Genomic DNA, 16,711 nt, shown 5'->3' with positions numbered 1-16,711 from the left:
ATTTCCACTAATAACATGGCGGAGCTCATGGCCTTCGATCAGTGCCTGGAAATCCTGATGGATTCAAATTTACACAATGCCATCATTGAAGTTGACTCTGAATTGGTCATTAATGCGGCCAAGAAAATGTGTAATGGAACAGCACCTGGAAAAATGTCAAAACATTGGAGGCTCTCACAGGTCTTTCAGCATATTCATTCCCACTTGCAAACCTTGAGAACCGTTAGCTTCATTCATGTGCGAAGAAAATCCAATATGTTAGTTGATCATCTGGTGAATGAAGGAGTGCTATGTAAGGAAAGCTATATTCAGTACGACTGGGATTCTATACCCTCTGGTAAACTGCGTGATGATTGTCAATGACAGGCAGCCAAAGAAATGGCATACTTCTAGACCATGAATAATGAGCAGGAGGAAGACTAGCAGAAGTCCTTGAGCCTGGTTGAAGTGTCACAGTAAATCCTAACCGTTGATCCCACAGTCAATGCTTACGTCATAGCTAACTATGGGGGTTGAGTATTTGGTAAACAACGTGCTAGTTGAAGGGCCGCAGGCCATAGGATTTGATGGCCTTCATTATCGAATGGATATCGGGTTTTAAAATGGTCGGAGGTTAAGTCTAAGAGCGGACCCGAAGTTTTATAGACCAAGGTTTATAATCTATATTGGCTCCGTGAAGCGGGTAAGTGTCGCGCAAGTTTCTGATGCGATATCATTGAGGACCGTCGGATCAAATGGGTTTTGATCCATGGTGCAGGATCACCATGCAACTCTGTTGATCAGAGAGAATATCAACCGTCCGATTGAAGGTAAGATTGACGATGGAGATTGAGCGATAAGAATTGGGGAGATTGAGCGATAAGAATTGGGGAGAGATCAACAGTCTGAACACTTAGGAATAATGACCAGGGGTCTAATTTTGTTTTTGTGTGTAAGGTTTTGGGTTTTGTTGACCCTGTTGTTTGTTTATCATCAACGAGTTTGCATTTTGTTGGTCTTTACACTTGTAAATATGTGTACCATATGTAATCTTTTTTCCGGTTAATTGAAAGCTCCACTCTTACTTGACCAAAAAAAAAGAAGAGTGTGGTTGTTGCTACTGGACCATGGAATGTGAAGTAAAAGAATCTGATCTGCATTTTCTTTCTCTTGGTTTTATGAATAGAGGATGAATATGATCTGAAATTGGAATCTTTATTACTAGGACAATGTTATGGCTGTTAAATTTTGAGTTGAGTCATGCTGCAAGCTGCTAAAATCATATAGTCTTCATTCATTCCCACTAAGTGGCATGATTCTTATCTATGTGAATAGATGTGTCGATGTCAAATATAGAAAAAGAAATTATTGGATTACTAGCCATTAATGAATGACATTAACCAACATGAGATTACTCACTATTGATGCCAATGAGAGTCAATATGTCTAAGTACATCTTCCTAGGTACGAATAAATGTTTTGTAGTCGAGTCACCTAGAAGATCCAAAAAACAAGGGACATTGATGTATTCCCACTATTTATTGGTGAGAGAACTTTCCATTAAGGCATGAAAGCCTCATGGTACTTGAAAGATCTCTAGTCTTGATCCCAGATGATGTGTCAGAGTCGATGGGTCAAGACTTGTTAGAAGCGAGGCCTTAATGAATCCTCCATCATCTAACACGAGTATAAAATAATAATTTAAAGGACCATAGATGAAAGATTTGCATTATGAAGAAAGTTTTAGTTGACAAAAAGGAATAGGAAAATGGGGTGGCTCATCTTTGTAAGGGAGCTGAACAACTTTATTTTTAAGTTAATGAGGTAGAAAAGTATGAAGATTGCAAAGGGAAAATGAGTTTTGAAATCATGGTTTGACAACAGGGAGATGAAAATTTATGGATCGATTGTAGGCTTAGAATGAGTAGCAATGGTAAAATTGGTATCTGAGAGGCCTTATTTAGTAGCAATGGTTTAATGGATCTGATTTGACATGAATGAACATGCTCTTCTGAAAGAAACTTGGTCTTTAAAAGGAACTCCTGCATATAGTGATTTTTTTTTTATCGTTCTGGAACCTGACAAAATTTAGCCTTTTTTTGCAATAAAATTTAAGACTATCGAGAGAGAGAGATGATTAGTCTCTCTTCATATGATATATACACAAAAAAACTCAGAAATAGTACTAATAAAAAAATTCAAGGAAGAAAAATTAAATGCATTTTTACCTATTTGGAAAGTGGTACCTTGGATTGCCTGTTGGTGTTTTGTTGGTAACTTCTTCAATTTTTATTGTTTCAAATGCTGATGAAAACTTTGTCATTGCATAGATATTGTCGAGGTCTTTCCAACTATCTTTGAATCATCAAAAACTGATGTTGTATGAAATATTTATGATTGTTTGAAGTTTTTATGAAACAGGGAAAAAAATTGTGCATGGGTGCCATGTGGCAACATGATGCTGATATGGATGCTAAAGTGGGCAAATGTTGTGGCATGCTAACTTGGTAGGCTAGTGTAGCAATGTATCTCTAGTTAATTTTGAACTTGAGATCTTGTCTCCACAAACTACAAGCCAAATTTGCATAAGCTACTGAATTGCGTCAATTCTGCAGCTAATGATTGGTTTTGCAGCTACTGGATTGTGTCGATTCTGCAGCTGATGATTGGTTTTGTAGCTACCGAATTGCATTGGTTTTGCAACTACGGTTCTACAGGTTCTAAGATTTCAGTTGAAGAGCGGAATGTGCGGACATGTATGCCATAACTAATGCTGATGTCACCAAAAGTCCCACGCACTACTGGCATAGAAATAACAAACCCTCCAAAGACTAAGATGCGTGAGATGGGAGTAAAAAATCTGCCGAAGAATAAGACGTGTGAATCCGATCCTTGCTAAAAAAAAGTTTTGATTCTCATCCGATCACAAGAACTCCAGCAAACAAAACGGTGAGCATAATTACTCAACCAACGTATTTTTTTTTCAGAAGAAAAAGCAATATATATTCATATAAAGAAATGATTACATAATGCAAATGCAAGAAGCATAAGCCAAACCGTGGACCGAGCCACATACAAATCTGCATAAACAGATCACCAGATAAAGCCCCGAAAGGCCAATATGCCCTGAAAACAAGGCGAACCCATCTGAAAGGTGCAGAAGAGGCACCAAATCATAGAACAGAGAAGCAACGGAAAAAAGCGCAAGATCTGGCCGCCCAATTCAAAAGGAGAGGCACGAAATGAGGAAGAGAGCAGCGAAAGAAGCCACTCCTTCCCCGCCCCCTCAAACTCTCCACTCGAACCAGACGAGAAACAAGATCACAGCCACAATCAACCGCATCTTCCTGCAGGAAAGACCAACAGAAAAAACCATAGTAGCGGCACGAAACAGAGCAAAGCCCATAGTTCCCTCAACGCTCCAAAGGATATTCTGCGGCCAGAACAAACCTAACTGCCACCGAGAAGGAGAAGACCCACTGGAGCAGAGGCGAGAACAGGGGGCAGAGGCGGCATGGTAAGCCGCCTCGCCCCCGCTCAGAGAAGACTAAGAAACCAGAAGATGAAAACAAGCCTGTAGGAAAAAACCCCTCTGCTAGCCTCTCTCCGCCTGACTCAAGGGAGCCCGCTCCTCACGCCCTGATCGCCTTTGGAGAAGCCCCGCAGATTCGCCGCGCTCCTCCCGGATCTGCCGCTCCTGCTCCTCCCGGATCTCCTGCTCCTGCTCCTGTTCCCTCTCGCTCCTGATCTCTCTCTCCTACGCACAAAAACCTCCCGCCCCTGCTCCTGCTCCCTCTCGCCTACGCACAAACCCTCCCGCTCAGATTCACCTCTCCTGCTGGCCTCAAACCCTCGGACCTGTTGCTTTACCTCCCGCTCCTGTTCGCCGACCCTGCTCTTTGCTGCGTTCAAACCTCCCGCTCGCTCTCTTGCCGCTCTCCGCCCCTGCTCCTTTGCTGCTTTACCTCCCGCTCGATGAACTACGCTCTCGCAGAGAAAGCCCTCGTTGCTCTGCTCGCTGCTCCAACGCTGAAACCCCTCAGTGCTCCAACGCTCCTCGCAGACAAAGCCCTCGCTGCTCCCCCTACCTGCAAGTCCCCCGCCCTCGTTGCTCTGCTCGCTGCTCCTTAAACGCAAGACCCCGTGTAGCCCTCGCTGCACGCCCTCGTTGCTCTGCTCGCTGCTCCTTTGCTGGAAGACCCCGTGAAGCCCTCCTCGCTGCTCCCCCTACCTGCAAGACCCCGTGAAGCCTTCGCTGCTTGCCCTCGCCCTCGCTGCTCGCCCTTCGCCACCAACGTATTAAAATTGATAGAAGGCCACCGCAAACATTCATTAATTACAATTTGTTTTTTTTGCCAAAAAAATGTGACCGTAAATCATTTTAATATGCTGAATATTTTTATTATTTCTCCTGAATTTTGGTTGAATATCACAAGGCTCTACTAGAATTAGATTCACAGTTTTTTTTTTTAAATTTCAGTTTTGATGCAGGCAGCCACGAATAAGCTTGTGCGCTAGTTCATTTCGTATCCCTTGTCCATGCCATGTGTGAATGGATTTTATAGTTTTTCACATTTGTTGTTTTATTATGAAGTTTTGTTTTGTGTTATGCGTTGGAGTTGGAGTTGGAGTTTTAGTTTTATTGATTTTGTTTTTTATATGAATTTTTTATTGTTTTTTTTTAATACATCCTTTTACTTTTTTTTTTTTTTGTATTATGTGGTGAGTGTTTAAATGGTTTAAATTTTATATATATATATATATATAATTGTTTCTGTTTCTTTTTTAAATTCTATTTAAAAATAAATTCCAAAAAAACTATTTTGTAAAAATAAATAATAAAAAAATAGGATTTATTTTATTTTATTTTAAAGAATTATTTTTAGAATTTTTAGAGAAAAATCTAATTAGATCTTTTCTTTTCTTCTTTTTTTTTTAGAAAAAAAATTATTTTAGCAATTTTTGAGACAGATCCAATTGAAATTTGGAGATTAAATTTTGAGTATTTTTAGAATGAATTTAGATCTCCTATCCAATTTTTAGATCTATGAGTTTTATTGCAAAATTTCAAAGCTAACTTTATTCAATTTTCTTTTCTGATCTTCCAGGTCGCACAAGGTGCAAGAAGAGAGCATACTCAAGAATTTTGTCAACTCTTTATTCTTTTGAAATCTAAAATTAAAAAAATAAACAAAGTAAAAGTATTCGATCTCTAACTTCAAATTTTGGCTCTCAAAACTCTGTTTGTTCTCCTCTCTTTCTAGATTTTCCTGCAAAATGATTAGTAAGTGAGGTGGCTCTTACTGCACCACCAAAAATAAAATTGCAAATAAAATAAAATCTAACTTAACAAAAAAACTTAAAAACATCACCAAACTTGGTTTTATTTATTGATTTTGTCCTACTCTACTGGAAATAGAAAAATTGGTTCAAGTGTATGCATATTTCTAGTGTAACCATGTGCGTAACAGGAGTAAAAATATATTCATGCTTAGGTTTGAAAAATATGCATTAAAGTACATCAAAGCATGAAAGACCAGTTGTTTTGATAATGCAATCAAGAAGTAAGGAAGAATGAAAGAGTGATGTGACTTGATCCCTGATTGGAACCATCTTTCAATAAAGTTATGACATTCCTGATTCCTTTCTTGGTTTAGATCACATTGAATATCCTCCTTTATTATGCATTCCTCAATCTTAGATTCTATTGGTTGCTCCCCATCAAAAGTATTCCATGATTCTTTAGTCTCTTCAACAAATTGACAAGAGGAATCAAAAGAGACTTGAAGATCTTCTTGTGGAGGTGGAGAGATAGACAAGTTTCTGAATGTAGTTAAAATATACTCTTCCTGAGAGGCAGATATCCCAGCTGTTGCTAGGATTTGAGAAATTTCTTGGAAGGACATCTTTCAAACTGTGAATTACTCCAATTGGTTGATACTTCATGTCTTGCACATAGATTAGTACAAAATATTGAAAAATTATTGAATATTTAATATGCATCATAAATGATTTTAATATGCTTTTAACCATGCATCTAAGAATGAATGCAACTATCATGAGTTGTCTAAACTTTCAAAATAAGCACCTATGTATACCTCCCCAACAACGGCGCCAAAATGTTGGGTGATTTAATTGTGAGTTAAATCCCTGTCATTAATTGTCAACTCGGGGTTTGTGAATTGATGAGGTATACATGTACTATATGTACTAGGTGATTATTTCTTAGAATAAATTAATCTAATGCAAGAAACTTGAAACTAATTAGAAATAAAATAATGAAATCAAATGAAAAGCAAGTGCACACGTTCTCTCTCAAGCATGTTCTCTCTCAATCACTTTCTCTACGAAAACCAACAATTCTAATATAAGCTATGAAATGAAAAAGTAATTTAATCTAGTAGCCTATAAGATTACTAATGTGAGATTACTAGTGTGCCAATCCAATCTAAACATAAGGAAATTAAATCAATCTTAACAAAAGAACATTAATGAAATCCTATCTAATCCAAACATAAGGAAATTAAATCAATCTTAACAAAACAACATCAAACATATAAAATAAACTAAACCAAATTTGCATAAATAAAATAACATAAATATTTACAACAAGGGAAAGAGGTGCACAAGTTGCGGTTGATGGGGGCCATCCACTCCTCAACAAGCACACTGAACAATTATCAAAGCTTGGAGATCAAAGTAGTAATATGTCTTCCATAAAATGAAGTTGGAGAAAAACTCCAAAGATATTACAATAATTCAAATGTCTTCCTCTCTATTCTCACTTTACACATTACATATCTTGTATGTAACTTTGAATGGGGGTTCCTTTGAAGGATGCACTCCTATTTATACAAAAACTTAAGATAACTAATCAATAAATATAGATCCACAATATCCCCTAGATCCACATTTATATCTATGAGATTCAAATCCTCTAAAAATTATCTCTTAGTTTTGATAGAGACACATATCAAAACATCCATGATTATTCTCCTTTGAACGTGCTTAGTCAATGATCTAAATCTTCTACAAATATTCCACAAATCTTCATGAATTGGAATTGAAATTCGAATTTGTGGTTGAGTGGCCAAATAGGACCCTTTTAGAATCTTCAAATAGGCCTACAATATCATAAAACTCATACCACTTTTAGATATATATGAAATCATGTTAATTTCCTAATATTTAATCATAAATTCTCTTAAAATACTTAAAATAAATGACTTGGAAAATAATAATGATAAACCCATATGATCATGAAAATGGTTATTAATGTAGGGTTATGGAGCTACAAAATATGGTAAAATGATGGAAATGAGGGTAAAAGAGGATGCCATTTTAGAGGCCTAACAGTCAATATTGTCTCAATAATGTTTGAATAGTTTAATTAATTCATGAGTGAGAAGTTGTCTACATGTGTGGTACTAAGCCTTAAATCATTATGATGAATCCTTGGACATAATGTTGAACTGGGCAGAGCTAATAATGAATTGACTATCACACATATGTATATATCCCTACACAATTGAAAGAACACAATATAAATCAGTGGATTGAAACCATGAACCTTATGTGTGTATGGACTAATGAGCCTAGATAATCCCAACAAACAAGTGTGGTTATGGCCTTATTCATGATACGAATGTTTGTAGTAATATATCTTTGTGTGGTAGAAGGGAAAGCTACAGTTCATAGCTTATATCTCTAATTAATCAATACGTTCTTGTGTGACCTCTTATTTGCTGAGTTACATTGCTAAAAGTATGGTAATCATGACCATGAAATAACTCTAGTTGGTTTGATGCATCTGATATGTCATGAAATGGGAATTTTTTCTTGCTTGAGGAATGTCGATTTCTTGTAAATTTCCTAAGTAAATGCTAGGATTCTTACATGTATCCATCAACTTGTTTTATGCTTATCATTGGCTTGAGAGGCTTGTAGCTTTCTGAACTGTTATAAGCTCAAATTTTGTCTAATGTACCACAATGAAAATGAATGGCAAATCTTTGTGTATGAGTTCTGAAACTAAAAATAATTTGTTATTAAGCCCTATTTAAATGTTACTAAACTCAGGAGGGACAACTGCCTTGTTGAAATCTCATGAGGAATGCATGCAACGTTAGTGGAACTACCATAGGTACTCCATATATATATATATATATATATATATATATATATATATATATATATATCGTAGGCTTCTGGGGTTTGAAAGGATATCAAGCTCAGGAGAGATAGCTCTGAAGAGTTGTGCAAATCCAAATGGGTGTAAGCCCATGTATTGGTGTGAGGTGGTAATCCCTTGGAATTTTGGAGGAAATGCGTTAAGCCTCAATATAATGATGTGTTCTAGCACTATAACCAAGTGTGAAGGTAAAATGTACTTGGATTGTCAATCTAAGTGGAGCGTTGTATAGTCATCCATGTTTCTCAGAGGTTTGATACCCTGGAGAATTCAATGGGAGGTTGGGAAAGTCCCATGGGGACAAAATGTCGGGACGATGTGGCGAGTGGACTTAGTTGTTAACTGATGGTGTGATAAGGTGTAAAACCCCTGAATCATATATAATGTGAAATAAATACAAATGCAAGGGTTCAAGACTTATGTGGGACCCAGGCCACATGGAGGGCGTGGCGACAAAAGGTGTCACGCCGGACGCTGGAGATTTCGAATGGAGGACATGGTAGAATTCCTAGGATTTAAGTCTTGAGATGACGTGGCATATGGGCCCCATTCAGTGGGGACAAACGCTAAGTGGCATGAACATGTTTTTCTTCAAGTTAAGGGGGAGACTAAGCCATTTCCATGTAACCTCAGTACTTTCACAAGAGGTACCCTAGAACCTTATGAGGGAGCCTTCGGAAGAAACTCCAAGGATTAAATGAACTAGGTGAAGCGGTAGTGGTGGAACCTTGAGCTTGCTACAGTAACTAGTGGCACCAGGACGCGTGGAGGAGGGACCATCAGGGATACATGTAGCCTAGACGTTTGTCCCCTGATAGTTTCAACATGGAGATTTATTAGAACCCGTCGAGATTATATTCCCAAGGTGATATAGCATAGAGGACTCCCACTCACATCCATTTGAATAAACATTATATATATGTGTGTGTGTGTTATGGGTTGGTCCATGTGGAACATATAAAGGGGATTGATACGTGACTCTAGTATGAATGGGTCAGTAGTTGTGTGGAATTACCATGTGTTTGGTGACATGGCATATGACTGGGGTAGTCATATGGGAACCATGTGGTAGGTCAAGATGATGTGGCATCATCTAATAGACAAATCTTTGGATGGTCATATATTTTGATCCAGGAGTCGAATTGGGACAAAATTTATATTGTTGGAAAGGTCTTGACGAGATGAACGCAACGATGTCATCCATTTTAGGTTTGAGAAAGTTGAAAAAGGTCGAAAAAATGTTAGACCCTATCTCCATAACTGGACTTTGGAGGTCGGGTCAAATATAGTAACTACCTCCTACTACCTTAGGAAGGGATAGGGATAGTAGGGGGTATGTTACATGGAGTGAATTATGTTGTAGGTTAGATATATTCTATAGTTAGAATATGATATGAAAATATGTAGCCATCTTAGGATTTTTTTTGGAGGTTTTATAAGAGAATCCAAGTTGCATGTTTTATAGTTGCAATTATTTTTGGAATCTTTTGAATGTGGTGGAAGAAGTTTTTGTTCAAGATGTAAAAGATTCTAGTCTTCAAACCAGATCGATTAATAGAAAAATTATAATTGTCTCTTTAAAAAATATATATAGTTAATAATTAAACCATCCTAGATCCATTTTAACTCCAGATCAACCACGCGCTAAGAGGGATCAAATGTCTTGATATGCAAACATATTTTAGAGTGAAAAAAGATTTGATCCCTCTCGACACTTGGTAGATCCAGAGTTAAGATGGATCTAGGCTGGTACTAGGGTTTTCATCCCTATGTCTTGGTAAAACTTTAAATTTTTTATGTTTACATTAGTGTTCTCTTGGATTATAATCTTATAGGCTTACTTTTTCTGTATTTAATTGTTGGTTTCCCCTTCTAAGGAGGAGCAAACTTGGTCACATTTCTTTAGTCTGGATATGGTTCTCTTCACTTGGATTTTACTCTTGAAAATTTGCTATTATGTCTTTGGTATAGTTTCCCTTATGGCAAGCCAAACAGAAAGCAACGTTAAAACTTTGTAAATTTTGATTCAATAATAAAACTTTTAAGCACAAAAGAAACAACTAATAAAGTGTTTGGGAGAATTTTTGGCTTGTTGATTGCTGCAACCTTTAAATAATATGAAATCAAATAATGCTAGCATTGGGTATAATTTCCTCAAGTGCCTGAGAATATTTATTGAATCATGTTTCAAAAGTTATACTAAAATACTTTAAAAAAAATATTATACTAAAATGCAAGCACATGAGTGCGTTCGATTTTGTCAACCTCTATGCTTACCATAGCTATAAATCAGATAATATATGGCATTTAGTGTAACTGACCCAATCAAATATTGCTTTCCAAAAAAGATTGTTAACGACATTCTCGAGACCCCATTGGCTCCCCCTTAGACCTACGCATTGATAATGTCTAATAATCACCCCTAGAGGACTACAAATGGTTCGTCATGTCCTAGCTTGTTCTCATGTACGATAAACTATAATAAGATACAAGATTATATCCCCGTGTAGTGTAAAGAGCCCACAAATTAGCTCGAAAAATAATGGAAATTCCGACAAGATTATGACAAAATACAACATAACTTTTTGAAAATTTGGGTTACAACTGTCAAACTTTAGGATTTTTGGTGCCCCAGGGGTTCTTGATGGTGTTGAATCCATTTTCACCATCAAAAAATGATTCAAACACTCCATCATTCTGATTTTTTGAAGAAAAAAAATACTGGATTCCGGCAAGAAATATGTCATCTAGGAGAATTTGTGGTCTTGGTAAACAACATCAGTATCCCCCCTGCTTGCCCACATGCACAACAAACTATAATAAAGAATGGAATTATTTACTAACAAGAAGTCTGAAAATAATTGTTTTCATTAGAACTTTAATGAGCTTTCTTTAAATAAACACCTTAATGGTGATGATAGATCAAATTTGTTATATATATATATATATATAATTTGAAGAATTAAAAAAATATTACTATATATTTTTAGAAAAATAAATGTATATTTCCCCATAGAAATAAAATTAAAATGAAAATCAAATTTAACAATTATAATTATTAATAAAACATGTCAAATTAGCCTCGAGGGTTAGTTCAATTGGTCGAGTACCTGTCGCACAAGCACCTCCCTCCTCCCTGTGAGAGATCACAGGGTCATTTCTCCTCGACACGGGCCTCTAGGGTTAGGCTTGGATGTGAGCCAGCGGGACTGATCCCTTCGGGATCTACCTAGGACCATTTCTGTGGAGGTAGCGGTCACCGATCTCTGGGGTCCGTGAACCACATAAAAAAAAAATAAAAAAAAAAATGCCAAATTACATAAAAATTATAATTATAATTAATTAATAAGTAAACCAGCCTAAATCCATCTTAACCCTAAATCTACCAAGTATCAAGTGTCGAGAGGGATCAAATCTCTTGAACCTCTTTTAGAATGAAAAGAGATTCGATCCCTCTCGGTGCTTAGTACATATGGAGTTAAGATGGATCTAGGCTCATTTAGAAGTAGTGAAATGTATCACTATTTTGTAATAATTCTTTTAAATTTTAGTTTCATAAAAACATATGAGTTATTATGTGAAAAGTGCTATATATTTTTCTTTAAATAAACGGTGATGGTAGTATAATTTGAACTACTATTGGGTTACTAGGTTAATATCCCATAGACACAATTGGTGATAGTAATATAATTAAGTGACTTTCTATAAACAACTAGTGTTAGTAGTATAATTAATGAAGCCATATAAATTAAATGGCTAATAAACATCCATACGCATTAAAAAAAACTTATCTCATAATACATCTCACATTACCATGATTTGAAAAACCATAAAAATTAAGTTATAATTCTTATTATTAAAAAAATTGATAGATACAAGTTTGATATAAAAAAAAAAAAAAAAAAAAAAAACAACAACAACAACAACAACAACAACAACAACCTGTAACAACATTCCTTAATCATGAAGATTCACTCACACTTTCGGATGAAATTTTTTAACCTATAAGTAGGTTTTGTTACAATACCATGTGTCCATACCATGGCTTACTAATAATGCCAAAAATATCATAACTCATGTTCATATAACAATTTTTTTAATTATTTAATTTAAGTAAAAACACATAAAGCCATAACTTTTGAGATAAATAATATTTGATTTATGATGACTACTAAAAATAATTTAGAATATTCCATGTAAGTTAAATCCCTACCATCCACCTCACAATTGTAGTTTCATAAAAACATATGAGTTATTATGTGAAAAAGTGCTATATATTTTTCTTTAAATAAACGGTGATGGTAGTATAATTTGAACTACTATTGGGTTACTAGGTTAATATCCCATAGACACAATTGGTGATAGTAATATAACTAGCAATTGTCCCAAAAGGTACAAAGAGAGGCCGATAGGATTATTAAATTGGAATTGTTGAATTTTTCTAGAAGAATTAATTGATTCGTGGAAAACGTTGTTTTCTCAGACTAGATCATTGTGCAATTACTTTTCTTTAGATGTTTTGTTTATATCTATATTATAAGGAACACATTGAATGTCTTATTTCATTTTTGCTATCCTTACTAATATCTTTTCGGTGCTTTTTCTTGATCAATTTGATGAAATATTCCATTATCCTTTGGTCAAAGTCCTCACCTGCATATTAGTGTACATCTCGGTAAGTTCAAAGCTTGAAAGTCAACCAAAAAAGTCAATGGCAAGAAAATACTCATTTGAAAGATAGATAACGAAAGGGAATTGATAGTTTTCCAGGTGGTCCAAACTATATATATTTTTAATTTTATTTTATATTGAATAATTATCTTATGGTTTTATGTTGTTATTTTTTGAGTTCACTCATTAAATTTAATTTGTGATTTCAATGCATTCTCGTTAAGTTTTAGATAAATTAGATTGGAAAATAAATCAGAATTTTAAAAAAAAAATCAACCTTAAAAACAAATATATATATATATATATATATATATATATATATATATATATATAATTTTAAAATACATAATAAATTAATTTTTGTTGTGATGATAAATCATATTAGTTTGGAAGAAATTAATAACTTGAAATGTGATTTATCAAAAATACATTATAAAAATTAATATAATTATCGTTATTATTATTAAATATTTTACTAAATAACCTAATTATTTAATAAATATTATTATTATTATTAATATTAACATTAATATACTTATCATTATTATTATTAAATATTTAACTACCTAACTTAATTATTTAAGGCCAGGTCTAATGAGTAATTGTGTGAATGGTCAAAAGTGATTGCCCAAAATAAAATTCAAAAAAGTGTAGTGTTTGAATCATATTTTTGATGGTGAAAATAAATTCAACCCCATCAAAAACTTCCAAAGCATCTAAAATCTTGAAATTTGACACATGTAATCTAAATTTACGAAAATCCTAAAAAACTTTACAAATTTTTATCAAAATCCAGATAAATTTACAAACTATATGCAGTAAGTGAATATCAATAGATATATGTCGCTCTGTGCTTGAACGGTTCAATTCGAGCAAGATGTGTGATGTTTAGTCCTAAAAATATTATGCTTTATCTGCTATTATCTTGCACAGGGAAAAATGATTCCTCCAATTTGCCTGTCGAGATGAGTTCATCTAGGCTCCCAGTGTCAACTCAGCTTTCAATGAGGGGGTGTTAATCTTAAATTAGATATCTTAATAATCAGAAAAATCCATTAAGCTGTCATGCGTGATAGAAGATTAAAAAAGAAAATAATGATGGAATATATTTTTATCATAGTTAATTAGGGTTATTTTGAGGTTTTTTTTAAGGATAGATATAAATTAAAATCTAAAATAATTTATTTAATAAGTAATTAATTAATTTATATATATATGAGGAAAAAAAAAATTGAAATTGAAATGGTTTATGTATAGTACTTTATTAAAATATAGTACTCCATGTAACCAGTATTTACAGTCTACAGTCAACATACTGGAGTACTGAGTGACTCAGCTTGATCCTCCAAGGAGAACCATTGCCTTCCTCAAAGGGCCATCACGGCTGCCTCCGGATAACGTTATCATTTGTATTTGAAGCATATTGACCACGATGAGAACAGTGATTTGCAGTGGAAGAATGTACAGACCACATTAAATTCCGTTGGTCGAACCTCGTCCATGGTCTCTGCTTCTTGAATTATTATTAGTATTAACGTTGGTATTCTTTCCACTTGAAACATAATTCCTAGAATTACTGTTTTGCGCAGCATAAAACAAGGGGCATCCTGAGATCCCCGGACATTACCTTGGCAGCCGGGGGTTATGACGCGGCACTTCTGGGCCTGGATGAAGATCTAGCCTGTGATGTAGCTGGAAAGTCGCCCGGCAATCCAAGGCGACAGATGGGACACGAATTGTGCTGAGCCAGCCAGGGAAGTATACAATCTGAATGATAAATGTGCTTGCAGGGCATCTCCCTGGCTTCGCCTCCGACTTCGAACCGGTCATTGCAGACAGGGCAGTGCGAATTGTTAATCAGATGTCGGGAATTGATCCTAATCGTGGGCATTGCATCCACGGCGGCCCTCGGGGCAGGAGGAGAGCCCAACCTATCGTTCTGAGACAGCTGTTCTATTAGCTGTTCTAACCCAGGACCCATGAAATAATCCCCAATATTTGCAGGCAAGGTCCTGGGTTCGATTCCTGTATCACTGCCCAAAATTAACACCATGGGGCCATTACCCCCAATCGCGCCCCGTCTGAGACTCCTGTCAGGGACATGACCGCGGCCTTCTCTATTTTCTTGGTTACTCATCAAGTTGAGCAGGTCAGCCATGAGGTCAGCCACAGAAAGCCTTTCTCCGCCCTCCATTAAGAAGCCCTCGAAGGGGTTTGTTCGGGAGCTCGAAATGCCATCGCTTGCTTCCTCTACAAACCCTCCGCCACAAGTGGGACAAACAGTGGGCTCTCCTGTCAATAATCTTAACATACGATTGCAAGCATGACACCAGTAGGGAGAACTACTTCTAGAACCCATCTCGATAAACCCTGAAAATTCAGGAAGACGACCTTCGAAACCCTTACGACGACCGCTATTCAAATCCAAATGTTAAAAAGCCCGATGAAGCTCAAATATATTGATCGCGCTGCGCTACGAGCAGAATTCAGCCCAAAATCCTCGAAGTTATCGCCCAGGAATGGCAGTTACAGCTCCAAACTCAAGGCATGCAAGGAATCATGCAATTATTTATGGGAATGTTGCCCGTGGGAGACTTTTGGGAGATCAAAGCTGAGAATTTACAAGTTACACGGTTGGGATTTCGTGGACTGTATCGAGATGAGTTCATCTAGGCTCCCAGTGTCAACTCAGCTTTCAATGAGGGGGTGTTAATCTTAAATTAGATATCTTAATAATCGGAAATCCATTAAGCTAGATATCTTAATAATCAGAAATCCATTAAGCTGTCATGCGTGATAGAAGATTAGAAAAGAAAATAATGATGGAATATATTTTTATCATAGTTAATTAGGGTTATTTTGTGGTTTTTTTAAAGATAGATATAAATTAAAATCTAAAATAATTTATTTAATAAGTAATTAATTAATTTATATATATATATATATAAGAACAAAAAAAATGAAATTGAAATCGTTTATGTATAATATTTTATTAAAATATAGACCTTATATATATATATATAAAATAATTTGAAATGTTTTATTTAGTTTGATATCTAGTGATTTCTATCAAAAGACTGTTTAATTCATTATGGATTAGAGAAATTTGAACACAGAAAAGCCAAGCTGGCTTTTGGCAAAAGCCAGCGAAGATAGAAAAAGCAGTGAAAATATCTTGTCATGTCAAGAAGGTAATTTAACTGATATTTAGAAAAAACAGTAAAAATATCTTGCCATGTCAAGAAGACAACTCAACTGATATTTGGAAAAAGCAGTCATACTTCAAATCAACGGTTGAAAGTGTCTCACTTGATCCAACGGAGGAGGATGAAAGTGTTGACAATTGTTGATGCATAGGAAAGGCCTATCGGCCTAACAAGAAGGTAATTTCACTGATATTTAGAAAAAGCAGTAAAAATATCTTGCCATGTCAAGAAGACAACTCAACTGATATTTGGAAAAAGCAGTCATACTTCAAATCAACGGTTGAAAGTGTCTCACTTGATCCAACGGAGGAAGATGAAAGTGTTGACAATTGTTGATGCATAGGAAAGGCCTATCGGCCTAATTAAGTGACTTTATATAAACAACTAGTGTTAGTAGTATAATTAATGAAGCCATATAAATTAAATGGTTAATAAACATCCATACACATTAAAAAAACTTATCTCATAATACATCCATAAAAATTAAGTTATAATTCTTATTATTACTATTATTATTATTAAAAAAATTGATAGATACAAGTTTGAGATTAAAAAAAAAAAAAAAAGTGTAACAACATTCCTTAATCATGAAGATTCACTCACACTTTCGGATGAATTTTTTTAACCTATAAGTATGTTTTGTTACAATACCATGTGTCCATAC

At 35.3% G+C, this 16,711-nt stretch overlaps 1 pseudogene; it reads right to left on the bottom strand.

Annotated features, from left to right (window-relative positions):
* Positions 1–14,123: 14,123 nt before the first annotated feature.
* On the bottom strand, positions 14,124–15,242 carry LOC149181718 (putative E3 ubiquitin-protein ligase RHC1A; annotated as a pseudogene).
* Between the last annotated feature and the right edge of the window lie 1,469 nt (positions 15,243–16,711).

This window comes from Pinus tabuliformis, chromosome 3_2 (assembly GCF_031772625.1).
Source record: "Pinus tabuliformis cultivar Carrire ecotype Pingquan chromosome 3_2, CPIR1, whole genome shotgun sequence".
NCBI lineage: Eukaryota > Viridiplantae > Streptophyta > Pinopsida > Pinales > Pinaceae > Pinus > Pinus tabuliformis.
The sequence above is the reverse complement of the archived record's forward strand: the minus strand, read 5'-3'. Positions and strand labels throughout refer to the sequence as shown.